A 15,984-nucleotide genomic window follows, 5' to 3' on the forward strand; every position below is an offset into this window, starting at 1 on the left:
TTCTGTTATCTTCAGTTGAGAGTGTTCCTGTTTGATACATCAGTGTGAGCAGAAAGCTAACTAACTAGGTATTAGGTAACCAGTGATGCATTGAGTAGACAAGGAAGAATATCACCTCTTGTCCTTTCCACTTCCTATACGTTATCCAGACGCCATTTTGAGGAGAGACAAATCTGGTGCGTTCTGAGACTTTTCTCTTCCCCGTGTGGAAGCTTAGGAAAGGGCCATCTTTCTAGGGCCAAGATAGTGGTCAGCTCCAGACAGTTTCCCTTTCAAACAAAACCTTTCTCAGGTCAGAGGGGATACTTTCCCTTTCAAACAAAGCCTTTTCTCAGGTCAGAGAGGGGAAGTTTCATCCTTAAGTAGTCCCCCAGATATTTCCTGTTTCATTTTTCTTTTAAATATTCAGAGAGGAAAAGCATAGGATCCTTCTATAGAGTTGATCATTTTGAGGGATAACATGAGCTCAAGGGACTATACACTTGGATACTTCTCTGTCTATAATATTTTCCTACCAGCCCTGTTTCTTTTTCTTTCATTGAAATATAATTGACATACAATATTATGCTACTTTCAGGTATACTGAATATGATTTGGCATTTTGCATACATTACAAAATGATCACCTTGGTAAGTCTAGTAACCATCTCTCCCCATCCAAAGTTATTATAATATTATTGACCACATTCTTCAAGATGTATATTATATCCCTGTGACTTATTATATAGCTAGAACCTTGCACCTCTTAATCTTATTCAATAACTTCGCCCAACTCCCAGCCCCTCCCTTCTAAAACCATACCTCTGTCCTCTGTATCTGTATTTTCGTTTGTTTTGTGTTGTTTTTCTCAATTCCATGTAAAAGGGACATAATGCAGCATTTGTCTTACTCTGTCAGACTTAATGTCACTTAGCATAATACCCTCCAGGATCCATTCTTGGTATTGTAAATGACAAGATTACATTTTGTTTTTGGATGACTGAGTAACATGCCATTGTGTGTATACACCGTGTCTTCTTTATCTATTCATCAGTGGACATTTAGGTTGGTTCCACATATTGGCTGTTGTATATAATGCTGCAATTAACACAGAGGTGCATATATCTTTTTGAATTAGTGCCTTTGTTTTCTTCAGGTAAATACTCAGAAGAGAAAATGCCAAACTGTGTGGTAGTTCTACTCTTAATTTTCTGAAGAACCTCTGTATTATTTTCCATAGTTGTTGTTTAGTTGCTAGGTCATGTCCAACTCTTTTGTGACCCCCTGGACTGTAGCCCTCCAGGCTCCTCTGTCCATGGGGTTTTGCAGGCAAGAGTACTGGAGTGGGTTGCCATTTCCTCCTCCAGGGTATCTTCCTGACTCAGGGATTAAATCCACATCTCCTGCATTGGCAGTCAGATTCTTTACCACTGAGCCACCTGGGAAACCCATAGTGGCCACATAAATCTACATTCCCACCAACAGTGTAGCAGGGCTCCCTTCTCTCCATGCCCCCTCCAGTATTTACTGTTTGTGGATTTTTGGATAATAGCCATTCTGACAGGTATCAGGTGATATCTCATTATAGTTTTGATTTGCAATTCTCTAAGAATTAGCTGTGTCCCAGAGATCATTGTATTTCCATTTAAATTTGTCTCCATGTATTTTTTATTTGCTTTTTGATTTCTTCAGTGCTGCATTGGTTATTTAGTAGCATACTGTTTAACCTCCATGTGGTATTTTTTTGTTTGTTTTCTCTTGTAGTTGATTTCTAGCATCGTATGTTATAGTCAGAAATGATGCCTGATATGATTTCAATCTTAAGTCTACAGAGACTTATTTTGTCCAGCATGAGATCTCTCCTGGAGAGTGTTCCATGTGTACTTGAAAAAGAATATATATTCTGATGCTTTTAGATGGAATTTGATTTATATATAGTAAATCCATCTGGTCTAATATGCTCTTTAAGCCACTATTACCTTATTCATTTTCTGTCTACAAGTTAGGTGATGCTGAAGCTGCTGGTCTGTAGCCCACACCTTAGCAAGGTCCAGTTCATATGCTTAGAATAGATGAGAATCCTGAAACTCAGGGCAGGAAGGGACTTGCCCATGCCACATAGCTGATTAGTATGAGGGCAGCCCTCTGTCTCACACTGCAGCAGCTCAGCAAGTAGTGAAAAGATCATAAGACTTGGAGTCAGGCTGATCTAGGCTCAATCTTGGCCCTGCTGTTTACTTGTTGCAAAGCCCTGGTAAGATCATTTATGTTTTCTGTGCTCCAGTCTTCTCATTTGTAGAATACTGATAAATAACTCCTAACTTGTAGAAGAGTTATGATGTGACTGGCATACAAAAAAATGTACAACAGTGTCTGGAACATAGTGATCAAAGCACACAATGTGTCTTCTTTTGCTTTTTTGACCAGGTTACCACTGCTATCAGTGCACATGGCTTTATCCCCATCATCTCTCTCTCGGGGCCTAGGCTGTATTAGCATCCAGTGACATGTAGGGGGGCCGTTAACACAGGTTGGCTAATAGATGCCTGATTAAGGCTAAAAACAGAGGATTTAATTTTGCTTTGTTTTGTTTTGCTGTCTCTTCCCTTGTGGCTCAGCTAGGAAAGAATTTGCCTGCAATGTAGGAGGCCTGGGTTCGATTCCTGGGTTGGAAAGATCCCCTGGAGAAGGAAAAGGCTACCCACTCCAATATTCTGGCCTGGAGAATTCCATGGACTGTATAGTCCTTGGGGTCTCAAAGAGTCAGACATGATTGAGCAACTTTCACTTTCATTTCACTTTGTGAAAGGATTAAGAGGGTAAATATATTCTACTTGTGCATTTTTGGTACTTCTTTGCATCTAAGGTCTTTAAAAGACGGTAAAGCATCTGTCTACAATGCGGGAGACCTGGGTTCAATCCTTGGGGTTGGGAAGATCCCCTGGAGAAGGAAATGGCAATCCACTCCAGTACTATTGCCTGGAAAATCCCATGGACAGAGGAGCCTGGTAGGCTACAGTCCATGGGGTCGCAGAGTCAGACACGACTGAGTGATTTCACTAAGCTCATTAGAAAAAGCTTAGATAATATCACAAATATTAATGGTAAATATTTTTCATTCCACTTTGGTTAACATAGGAACTTTTTCTTTTCCTAGGTTACGATTTTTTCAGGTTAACTGCTTAACTAAATACTAAGAAAATCTCAATCTCATGGTTTTCAAGGAGATAATAAGAAACAATGACTTGTGAGATGTTTTCTCTAGTGAGAAATTTTCTGTTTCAAATACTGGCAAGCAGAAGGAAGGATATTTTTGCATTATATGAGGGTTAGATTCAGTCCACCTGGAAGAAGGTAAAGGTGAAAAGAAAAAAAAATCTGAGGAATTAAACCTGTTAAATTGTGCAGTGTCAATGAAAGAGCTGCTTCAGAAATCTATTTAGAAATCACTGCTCTTGTATCTGAATCATTACTGAGATACCAGCATCACGCACTTCTTATTACTGCAAACATAGCAACAGTTGCCATGCTAGCAAGAGATTCGGAGCACAAACACTGGAGTCAGGAGGGAGCAGGGCGGGGCTGGAGCTGGAGTCAGGGCTGCTGAACAGTGCACAGAGCTGCCTGTGCAGATTTAATTAGGCTGGTTTTTCTCTTTGGCCCTTGTGCTGTGTCCTGTCAGACATTTCAGTCGAGCAGCAGCAGTCTCAGAAGCAGCTTTTTGGGGCCAGGTCTTACTACAGGTCGTGCACAAACATCACAGGGTCTGTGTGCTTTGGTGAAGGCAAGGATGAGTCTGGGCCCTCCTTTTGTTTATGAATGGAGGAAGGACCAGCATTCCTCTTCATTTCCAGGAATGAAAAACTCATAAAACTCTTATCATTAGGAATCAGGCCGTTCACTGTCCCAATATGTCATTTCATCTAATTGAAAACTGAGAAATCTGTCACCATTTATTTAGCAGTTTGCCTCGGGCGGATCTTTACAGGTTCCCTTCCTGTGGCTGGGAATTAGTTAATTAGTATTACAAAACGCTTCAAGAGGGACACACACTCTGGATCGCCCTTTGGGTTACGGGGAACCCATTTTAGGTTGCTAACTAGCACTGCTGAAGGAGAGAAAAGAAAAGGAGATTACAGCATCAGAGTTGCCGTGGTGCGAGCTACATCTTTGTCTCTTCAGTGCATACGTTGTAACCTACATATGTCACTCCCTCACTCTTTTCGTGCAAATCTTTTATGCTTGACAATAATTCAGGTCCTTAAAGCTTATTAAAAAAAAAAGCTTATATGCCAATTTGTCATACGTAGGGCTCTTCTCATATCTTCACTTTTATTAATTTCCTGTTTTTCATCACTTCCTCTTTGGAATAGTATATTTTGTCTGATGTTCTTTCTTTTACATTTTTTATGGAGAAAGGCTGTTTCAAACTATGGGTGGTTTAAAGTCAAGGCACTGAAGGGAAGGACTGACATTTTTCACGTGCTCCTAACTTTAAAGCTGAATGCCTCTGGTGAAATCTCGAAGCCTCTTCAGCACAGCAAGTCGGAAGGCCGGAGGCCTCACCCGTGCTTTGTCAACTGAATGCTAGGTGGCGCTAAAGAGCAAGGCAACTAGAACAGAGCTACGAACACAACCGCTGTAGGTGCACAGAAGCTGAAAGGAAGTTCTTACATTGAGATCTGGCACATTTCAGAACAGACTGTTTCCATTTTTGATCGATGGTAGGATATCAGCAGCAAGAGATTCAGAGGACACCAGCAATCAGTTTAAAGTCTTCCATCTTTCATTTTGTGTGTGTATGTTTTCATCTGGGAATTGTTTTATTTCACTAGTGTTTTCTGGGTGTGGCCCTTAGGGCTGTGGTGAGGAGATTTTCTGTAAATATAAACAAATGGATGTGCTTATTTTTTGACATTTATGGAAACAGTTTTAACTTCCTGCAAGACCTCTCCGCTTTCTTTAATTCCCCCCCTTTATTAGGTGACATTCAGGGACATAATGAGAAGGTATAACAAGTGTGTTCACACCCTCACATCAACGTGCATAGCTATATATTTCCTCTCTTAACCCCATACCCCATGACATTAAGAAATTTTCTGCTTTTGTTAATTAGGAAAAAATGTATGGGCAGTTTTGAGCTTAAAAAGAAAGATAAAAGGCAACTGACAGGCATCATGGCACGTGCTTAGATTCCAGCTGCTCTCCTTTGCCTTTTATATTTTGCCAGCACAGACCCTTAATGAGCTTGATATCTGACCTTCAGCAAGTGAGTGTCACAAAAATTATACATCCCAGAGGTGAGAACCATCCCGAGGAAAAAACTTGTCTCGTACCTAGATTAAGCAAGCAACTTCTTACTCTAGTCATTATACAGACAATGTGAGAAAGGCCCTTAGAATTAAGTCAAGTGAGTTAGGCAACTCTTTCTACAAGCTCAGAAGATGCTGGTGAACTGAGATGGTTTGATATACACTGAGTTCTTTTGTACACACAATGTTTAATAAGTAAAAGACAGTTCAGAAAGTCAAAGATGCTATCTTTTTATTATTTCCTTAAATTTATAAATCTTGAAACTGATGTGTAGAATCAGCTAAAAGATTCTGGGCCTTCATTGTATTTACGAGTGAAAGGGCAGTATTTCTTTTCATTTCTAGGATTGAAAAACTCATGGAAACCCTCATCTCTGAATAGGTTTTTTATTGCACAAAAATGTCAGCTAAAGGATTTTTTTTTATATAGTGAATTCAATTGACTACTGTAATAGAGAATACATATAATGAGAGAAAATGTCTGGTTTTTACAAGGCACTTAATTCAATAAACAAACCATATTGAAGTAGAGTTATCTTCAAAACTGGTCCCCAAATATTTAGAAGGAAGGAGTTTATCTTTTCGTATGTTCTGATTAGTTTTTGCTGCTACTAAAAATGTGGCCAGGGAGTTGGGCTGGCTTCCAGAGACATGACTAAAGAAGATAGAGGGCAGGGTTAGGCCATGACCTGCTGGTGAATGAGGCAGCAGATGTGGAATTTGTTTGGTTCAGGTTAGGTATGTATCAGTGCAGGCAGCTGATTATAAAGGATTGTTATGAGCAGACATAAGCTGAGATAAAGTGGCTATTATCAGTGGTAGTCAGAGTGAGAAGGGAAATTTTTCCTTCAATCAAAGGCTGTATTGGCCATGGACTGAGAGTGTGCTGTGTGCCATTGAAGCTGGCAGAGCATCTGAGGGAGGTAGTTCAGTACTCTGGATAGCTCCCTGCTGATCATCCTCAAAGTGCAAACCAGAGGTTAGAAGTTTCTGCTTCTTAAAGATAGTTCAAATATGTTGGCCAAGCAGAGCCTCAGAGACAGCATGATGTAATGGAAACACTACATTACACTACAGACAGACCCAGGTTCAACTATTAATTACCATTTTCTCACTATACAGTTTCATTCAAATTACCTAAATCATTGGAGTCTCAGTTTGTTTTATCTGGAAAATGGAAACCAGGAGGCCAACTTTATTAAGATAATTTTAAAGATGAAGTGGAATAATATTGTGAGATCTGTCATGATCATTCATTAATTCCACAAGTAGGTATTTAGCACCTATCAGACCTTGTTCTAAGTACTGGAGACACAGCATCAAAAAGGAGAGAAGTTCATGCTCTCATCATGTTTACATGACAAAATAAAGAGCAAAAATTATCAGAAACAATAAGCTACATACTTATATCTAAAAACTTCATATATAGAGACAGAAGTTATTCAGATATATGATAGAATATAAAATAAGTGTGTGTGAAAAAATATAAGTGTGTGGAAGAAACGGATTTTCAAAAGAGTCTAGTCAAATTGAAAAAAGCATACCATTTCTAGGATTGAAGTATATATTAGAAATGAATTGAATCAGAATTGCAATGAAGAGAGCAGCATGCTAGATCCAGCTACCAAGGGTACTAGATAGATTTGAAGAAGTTACCAGAAAGCAGCACAGAGAAAATAAAGGGTGGAAAATATATTTAAAAAAAGAGTGAGGAATGTGGAAAACAGAGTGAAAAGATCTAAAATACATCTAATTAGAATTCCATAAAGAGAGAATAAGGAGATGGGGTAAAGACATATAAGAGGTGGTGAATAAGAGTTATTCAGAATTTATACAATATATCAATCTTCATATTCTAGACACCTAATAAGTTCAAAGCAAGATAAATTAAAAAAAAATCCATACCTATATACAACATAGTTAAACTGTACAATACCAAAGACAAAATTCTAACAGCAATTAGAAAGTCCAGATTAAAAATAAAAAAAATGATGATTAAGTTCACACATGATATTTTAGCAGCAGCAACAACAAAGGTGTGGAAACGCATCTTAAAGGTGCAGGGGAAAATTAATTAAACACCTTAAATCCTGTATCTGCTAAAATATCTTTCAGGAGACAGGGAAAACAAAGGTGTTTTCAGATGTTTACTTCTATTAATAACAGAGTCATGTTAAAAGAATTTTAAAAGATGTGTTTGAGAAAAAGGAAAATTATCTAGGAAGATGGTGTAAGATGTAAGCATAATGAATAGTGAAAGAGTATATATAGGCAAATCTAAATAAATCATAGCTATGTAAAAACCAAAATAATATTTAGACTGCAGAATCAGAAAAACCATGATGAAAATAAAATAATGGACAGAAATATGTAATTCAGGAGGGAATGAATGAGACTAAAATTCTCTAAGATCTCTCTTTTTTTTGAGAGTATGAAAAATAAATTAACATAAAATTTATTAAGTTTAATATACTCAAGTTTCTAGGATACCCCCTAAGGAATAGAAAACCAGTGTGTCTATTCAAATAATCCAAAAGAAAACAAGAAAAGGATAGAGTGAGGAAAAAACCTAGAGAGAATAAAGTAATATGGTAGCAATGAATTCAAATTATTTCAGCAAAAACAATGAATTAATATGGCAAAAGGTATAAGAACCTCACACTGAAGATTATAAAACCTAACTAAAAGATATTAAGGAATATCTAAATAAATGCAAAAACATTACGTTCAGGGCAACAGAGACTCAATATCATAAAGATGTACTATCTTCCCAAATTGATCTATAGATTTAAAATACTTATAATCAAAACCTTATGATTTTGAGAAAAATGCAAGCTGATTATAAAATTTATATGGAAGAGAAAAAGTCAAGAATAATCAAAAATAGTCAGGATGGGATGTACCTTATCAGATATCAAGTATTTAATAATGCTATTGTAATTAAAATTGTATATAACTGACACAGGGATAAACAAATGTCCCCATGGAAAAGAACAGACAAACTGAAAACAGACCTATCTAAATATAGACCCTTGTTATGTGAAAAAACTATTATTACAGGTCATTAGGAAAGAGATGGTTATTCTTTTTAGAAAAGAGGAAAAGAAAGTTCATGGTCATCATTTCACATTTGTTCATCCTGTTTTGTTTTTACCTGAACTATATTTCCATCATCTCTCTCTTCAGTGAAACCTTTCCCAACTACCTCAACTTAAAGAAATCTCCCCTTTTTAAACACAATGGGAATAAAAGTGTTAATCCCTTCTCTCTTCACTCATTTCCAGCACCCAGTTCTTCTTTGGTTTATTAAAAAGAAATAGGCAGACATTTATTGCCCTAATATTGAGGGGGTGGGATGGAAAGAAGCTTGAATTAACTGGTGGTTTGTAACTTTTGGACAAAAACAAATTTGAATTTGATAAGAAAATAAGGGTCAAAACCTCTGAGTGTTGCAGTTGTACTCAAATTTGAGAAACACAAAGCATGGTGTTCATAACCCAATTAATGATTCCTCTAATTTATTATAGTTAAAAATATTTAACATTCATCATATATAGTTCAATTATAAATGAGATACTGTAGGCACCAGAAAAAAAAAATCCTGCCTTTAAGTAATTATGAGCTAACGGGAAATTAAAAATAATCATAATACATTCTTTCAAACTGTGGTGCTGGAGAAGACTCTCGAGAGTCCCTTGGACAGCAAGGAGATGAAACCAGTCAATCTTAAAGGAAACCAACCCTGAATATTTACTGGAAGGATTGATGCTGAAGCTCCAGTACTTTGGCCACCTGATGTGAAGAGCTGGGAGAAGGGGAGAAGAGGAGAAGGGGACAACAGAGGATGAGATGGTTGGATGGCATCACCAACTCAATGGACATGAGTTTGAGCAAACTCTGGGAGACAGTGAAGGTCAGGGAAGCTGGCATGCAGAAGTCCATGGGGTCATAAAGAGTTAGACAGGACTGAGCAACTGCGGAACAACAATCATAGTACAAGACAATATAGAAATGCATTGTCTAGTCAAGGCTATGGTTTGTCCTGTGGTCATGTATGGATGTGAGAGTTGGACTGTGAAGAAGGCTGAGCGCCAAAGAATTGATGCTTTTGAACTGTGGGGTTGGAGAAGACTCTTGAGAGTCCCTTGGACTGCAAGGAGATCCAACCAGACCATTCTGAAGGAGATCAACCCTGGGATTTCTTTGGAAGGAATGATGCTAAAGCTGAAACTCCAGTACTTTGGCCACCTCATGGGAAGAGTTGAGTCATTGGAAAAGACTCTGATGCTGGGAGGGATTGGGGGCAGAAGGAGAAGGGGACAACAGAGGATGAGATGGCTGGATGGCATCACTGACTCGATGGACATAAGTCTGAGTGCACTCTGGGAGTTGGTGATGGACAGGGAGGCCTGGCGTGCTGTGGTTCATGGGGTCACAAAGAGTCGGACATGACTGAGCGACTGAACTGAACTGAGTGGCACAAACTGCCGTGGCCATTTATAAGGCATGAGTGGGAAGGAGTTAGGTTCAGTAAAGCCTCTTACATGACATAGTGATCAAGCTGACTGAGATACTACTGATGGCTGATTCATATTCTTATAGACTTGGTGGAGGGGGAGCTGTCAAGGTTAAAGACTAGGATATGGGAATCAGTTGACAGTTTAACATAGGGTGTGCGTGGGAAACAGTAGAACTTCTAGCTGTCTGTAATGTGTGTCACCAGGATATTGTTATTTTGTGCAGGATAATTCTTTATTTTGGGGGGCTTTCTAAAGCACTGTAGGAAATTCAACACTTGCCCTGCCCACTAAACATCAGTAGTACCTCCCTAGTCACTGGGAAATATAAAAAATACCAAAACACAAAAAAATATTTCCTATAGTTCCCAAAACTCTAGACTATTTTTTGAGAAGTGATGGGATCATTGTCTAGAACCACTGGAACATCTGATGTTCAGGGAGAGGTAGAATTGGAAATGTGTCTCACTGGTCATTTTGGACTCTGGATTCATGATGACATGACTTCACTTAATTTTAGAGGCCATGTGGAATTGGTGGTGATTTTAAAGTAGGGTAGTGATAAAGCTGGAGGTCTACAGAAGGAGGATTGTGCTGGCAGTAGAAGGTTGAGTAGATTAGGGCATGGAGAAGCTGGAACGGGAGTGAGAGAAATTAGAGACATGCATGACAAAGGAAGCCCAAGTTTGGACAAAGGGACTGGGGACTAACGTTTCGTGTGTGTGTGTGTGTGTGTGTGTGTGTGTGTAAGAGAGAGAAAGAGAAAGAGAGAGGAAGAGAGAGAGAGTTTAGAAAGAGAAAGAGTTGGAGCCATGGGTTGAAATGATTGTGGTGAGCTGGCAGGAGAGAGAAATTGGGGATGAAGAAGGGATTGAAAGAAAATGAACATTTAAGGAGCTTGAGGGAAATTTTCAGTACAAAAAAGCATGTAGGAGCAGTGGTAGACTAAAAAGGGGCATATTTGCCCTTCAGTAGTGAGGAGGAGACACAAACCATGGCTGTTACTGGATAAACATCTTGCTCCACAGCGGTGAGTGGACATGAGCCCTTCACTACTTCTTTTTTTCATTCCTCCGAGGTTTCATGGTGCTATCATCTTATACAATTGCTGCATTCTGGAAAAACTATGTGTAAATTAAAAATTTATACCTTATATTCAACTTCTGTAAATTGAATTGCATTCTAAGTGCACTAGGCAAGCTGTCTATTTAAAGGAATCCTCTGATGGACCCTTTTATAATGTGAAAAATTAATTCCAAATGAATCCGTTTCACAATTCCAGTCTCTGTATCTCTGCTTTTCTTCTCCTGGACAGCTAACTAGGTCATAGCATTCTATTCTCAGAGCCCAGCCCCACACAAACACTAATTGGTTTTCACATCTGAAAGGTTGTGTATCACTTTGTCATTTCTAAATTTACATGATGCAATCCATGTACAAGATGGGAGATTTCATACCCTGTGGGAGGAGCAAGTGCCACATGCTTAGATTTCCAAATATATCTAGAGACACAAAATATTTTTAAAAAGGCAGAACTTCAGGAGTGCCTTCCTTAAACTCAGATTTCATCAGTTTGGGGTTTCTTTGGGAATTAATGAATGCCTATTACCCGTGGAGAAAATATCTGACATAGTTTCCCACCTTGATACTTATTTTATAATGGAAGATAATAATTAAAAACAAATGTGGAAACAAACAAAAACCAAAACCCCCACCTAATCAAGAATTACAAAACTACAGACTGTAAACTTTATAACCCCAAAATTGAAAAAAAAAAAAAATGCACCATTTTAAATAAAATGTTGAGGGCTCTGGAACCCAAAATTGGGAATGTACATTAGTCAGCATACGGGTCAAACCTTATTGCTACTTAAGAAAAAAATCATGCTGGGCTAAAAATCATACCTTGTGTGATTGTAATTAATTAGTTAGGCTGTCTCTTAGATCAGAGGTTGCTAGAACCTTGCAAGGACTTTTGGGAGAGACCACACAGGCATTCAGGCTTTACTGGTGGCTCAGCGGTGAAGAATCCTCACCTGTTTTGCAAGAGCTGCAGGAAACGCACGTTCGATCCCTGGGTGGGAAAGATCCCCTGGAGGAGGGCATGGCAACCCACTCAAGTGTTCTTGCCTGGAGAACCTCCCAGGGACAGAGGAGCCTGGCGGGCTACAGTCCATAGGATCACAAAGAGTCGGACACAACTGAAGCAACTATGCATGCACACAGGCACTCAGCGTTCAGAATAGTCTCCTTTGGTAGCAGCTGCTGTTTCACCTTGGCTCTCAGGTTCCTCTTTTGTTTATCCTATCAGCTGCATCAGAGTGACTGGCAGGTTAGATTGTAGCATTCTCTTCCAGAGTGTTTCTCATGCTTGGATGTATATTGGACTCAACTGGGAAACTTTAAAAGCTTCCCATGTCTGGGTGACATCGCCATGGATTTTGGTTTAATTGGTCCCGGGCGCTGGCATTTGTCAGAGTTCCCCCAGGTGATTCTAATGTGCAGCCAAAGAGCCACAGAATTCCAGGCTGTTAAATTCATGGCTCTGCTGGATCCTTGGGCTCTTGGACTTTAAGAACCTACTGATCTCTGGTTTCATGTGCTCTGTCTTTCATATACACATGCTGAAAAGACAGGCTTGGGAAGAGTAGTTGAATTCTTTCCCTGACCAGCTTCCAGGAGGCACTGGAAGAAGTTCAACAAATACAAGTATTGGCAAAATACATCAAACTTCTGAAAAGTGACACCTCCTGTGCCAGAGAAAATCAGAAAGCATAGGAGCATCCTGGGTGAGATTTCCAATTCTGCTTCCTTAAACTTAGTAAAATTACTTACCCTTTCTCAGCCTCAGTTTCCTTATCTATAAAATTGAAATACTTCCTTTCTAAGGTTTACTTAAATGACTATCAAAGTGTCTAAAATAGTGCTTAGCATGCCGTAGAAGTGCATAGTTATAGCTGTTTAAACAGAAAGAATACAGAAAATAATTAAAGCTTATCCACTGATTATGCTCCAAAATAATAATAATTAAAAATTATTGAGCCAGTTTATTCAACTATTTATCCGTGGAACAAATATTTATTACATACTGACTTCATTCCAAACATATTGCTAGCTACTAGGGACACAGATATGAATTTAACAGACATGATTCCTATCTTGGTACATCTTACAACTCAGCTAAGTATTTTATTTCTGGAGGTGATTTCAAGCAGTCCAAAGACTGAGCTTTCTAGAGGAGTGGTATGACTACAAACTGACCTTCAACCACACCCTCACAACAAATATTCAGAGTGTACTAGGCTGTTAAGAAATTTGTACCAAACAGACAGACAAACACTTTATCAGGGTTCCATAACTGTCTTGAAGGGCCAGGGAGATATAAAAACCCTTATGAGACTATCAAAGGGAGCATCTCAGATCACCTGATGATTTGTGCCCACTCTGTTTGGGCAGTTTTAGGAGTAGTGGTGTACCTTCTGGTACCTTCTGGGTTCTCCTAGGCCAGAGAAGCTGTGTTCCCTCCACCCCCAGCTCACCCAGTTGGGAGTGCTGCTCACCCAGCTCACCCTAACCCTAACCCTAACCCAGTTGGGAGTGCTGCTGTGCCTCCCTTCCACACAGCCGTCTATGTGTTGTAAGTTGTGACTTACCTACATTATGGGAACTTGCATCTTTTGTTTGGGTCTGTTAGCATTTTTCAACCAATCACTTTCTCTTTTGACAATACTGCCTCTCCCAATCACAATCCTAACAGATAGTATTATTATCTGTGTATTACACATAAGGGGCTTCCCAGGTTGCTCTGTGGTAAAGAATCTGTCTGTCAAGCAAGAGATGGGGTTTGATCCCTGGGTTGGGAAGATCCTCTGGAGAAGGAAGTGCAACTCACTCCAGTATTCTTGCCTGGAGAATCCCATAGACAGAGAAGCTTGTGGGCTACAGTCCAAGGGGTCACAAAGAGTCAGACAGGACTTCATGACTAAACTGCCACTCACTATTAGGTGTAAGACTTAGGTAATTTGCCCAAGGTCACTTATCTGAGCTGTTAAGAGGCAAAACCAAGACTGAACCTCCGATCTGTCTGACCCAAGAGCTCATTGTTTTAACCTCTGCCTCACTGGAGAAATCTCAGGTGAGTATGCTTTAGAAATACAAAAATATGGCTCTTGAGAGAATTAATTTTAAAACCACAAGTAAAGAAAAAGGAGAGCAGGTGATGCTGGGACTCAACCTAATCTAATATTGGCCTATGAGCTCCTTATGAAATGATGTGAGACTGGAATCCAATAAAGAATTGTGTCTAGTTTGCCTTGTTATCAATCAGACCTCCTGATACTTAATTTCATGACATTCCATAGATTAAAGTCTAAATGATTAAGGTTCCCACCTCTTCAGAGCTGTAGCTGCAACCCTTTTGTCAAACCAGGAATGTAATAACTATGGCTAAAAAGGCAATAGTAACAATTTGTAGAGGGTACAAGACCCTTGCTAAAACTAGATAATCTTTCCCCACCTTCAGGATAAAAATTTTGACAGAATGTGTGGATGTGCATATGTGTGTGTAAGTGCACGTGTGTAATAGCTTATGTGCAAGTACTCTTGGGTGCGTGTAGACGGACAGAGATTTTAAGCTAGCCTTTTCTGATTCTCCATAGGTTGCAGTATACACTTTGAAAGGTTTCTATCCAGCTCACTGTAACTGCTTTTATTGGTCCCTATCCCAATCAGGTCATTGTCAACTATGCTTACTGAATGAAATATGACCCCCATCTCCATTTCAACCACATTTATTTAGACTAGAGGTGGTCATATGATCCAAAGGGACCAATCATATTTTCTCTCATGACTAACTGTACTTATCATTCTGCTTTTTGTGTTTATGCCCTTTGCCATATGACTTTGTAGGACCTCCCACTAGAGGGTGAGTATATTTTCTCTCCCTATCAATGTCGGACTCAGCCCTGTGACTTGCCCAGGGAATGCCAGAGGATACAGGAGACCGTCTAGTGGGAACTGGGGCATGTAAATGGCAGTTTGTTGTGGAAGAAGGCTGAACTCATCTTTCCTCTTTTTCTGACTTGCCCTTTTGCTTATACTTATTTGTGGCTTTTTTCTTTCATTGAGGTGAAGTTCACATAACATAAAATTAACCATTTTAAAGTGAACAAGTCAGGGGCATTTAGTACATTCACAATATTTTGCAACCACCACCTCTATCTAATTCCAAAATATTTTGATCGTCCCCAGATAGAACCCTGTATCCAAGAAGCAGTGTTTCCTGATTTTCCCCTTCTCTACCCAGATCCTGGCAACCACCAGTCTTTTCATTTTTATGGATTTACCTATTGCTCTTGACTGAATTGTGTCTCCCTCCCTCCAATTTCATATGTTGGAGCCCTAACGCCTCATGTGACTGTATTTGAAATAGGGCCTTTACAGAGGTGAATAGGGTGAAATGAAGTCAAAAGAATGAAGCCTTGATCTGACAGAATTGGTGCCCTTATAAAAAGATAAAAAGACTCCAGAGCTCTCTCTGCCATGTGAGGGTGAGGTGAGAAGGCGACCATCTGTAAACTAGGAAAATGGCCCACTGTAAGTCCCATTGGAACCCAACCATGCTGGTACCCTTGTCTTAGATTTCTAGCCTCCATGGTAAGAAAATAAATTTCTGCTGTTTAAAACATTCAATCTATGGTATTTTGCAATAGCCTCTTAAATACACTTTACTCTGGATATTCGTATAAATACAGTCATACAATATAGGATCTTTGTCCCTTTCCTTTATTTAGCATGTCTTCAGAGTTCCTCCATGCGGCAGTATGCATCCCTACATCATTCTTGTTAAGACTGAGTAATGTTCTAGTGTATGGATACCACTTTTTTAAATCTATTCTTCTGTTGAGGGATATTTGTGTTAGTTTTCTCTTTTCTCTCCCCACCTTTTGGCTATTGCGAATAGTGCTGCTATAAGCATTTGAGTACAGGTATTTGAGTATTTGTTTTCAATTCCTTTGGGAATATATCTAAGGGTGGAATTGCTGGCTCATATGGTAATTCTCAGAACACTGAAATTTTGGTGCTCAGATTTTCAGAGCTATTTCCTGATTCCCACACAGAAATTCTTCCTTGAATTCCATAAGAAACTCTTAGAATACTTTCAACAAATTCCTTTTG

General features: G+C 39.2%; 1 protein-coding gene across 1 annotated transcript in view; it reads right to left on the reverse strand.

Annotated features, from left to right (window-relative positions):
- The window catches only part of TNNI3K (TNNI3 interacting kinase), a 326,898-nt gene that overhangs the window by 43,886 nt on the left and 267,028 nt on the right, over positions 1–15,984 (reverse strand). The window lies entirely within an intron of this gene.

This window comes from Bubalus kerabau, chromosome 6 (assembly GCF_029407905.1).
Source record: "Bubalus kerabau isolate K-KA32 ecotype Philippines breed swamp buffalo chromosome 6, PCC_UOA_SB_1v2, whole genome shotgun sequence".
NCBI classification, from domain to species: Eukaryota; Metazoa; Chordata; class Mammalia; order Artiodactyla; family Bovidae; genus Bubalus; species Bubalus kerabau.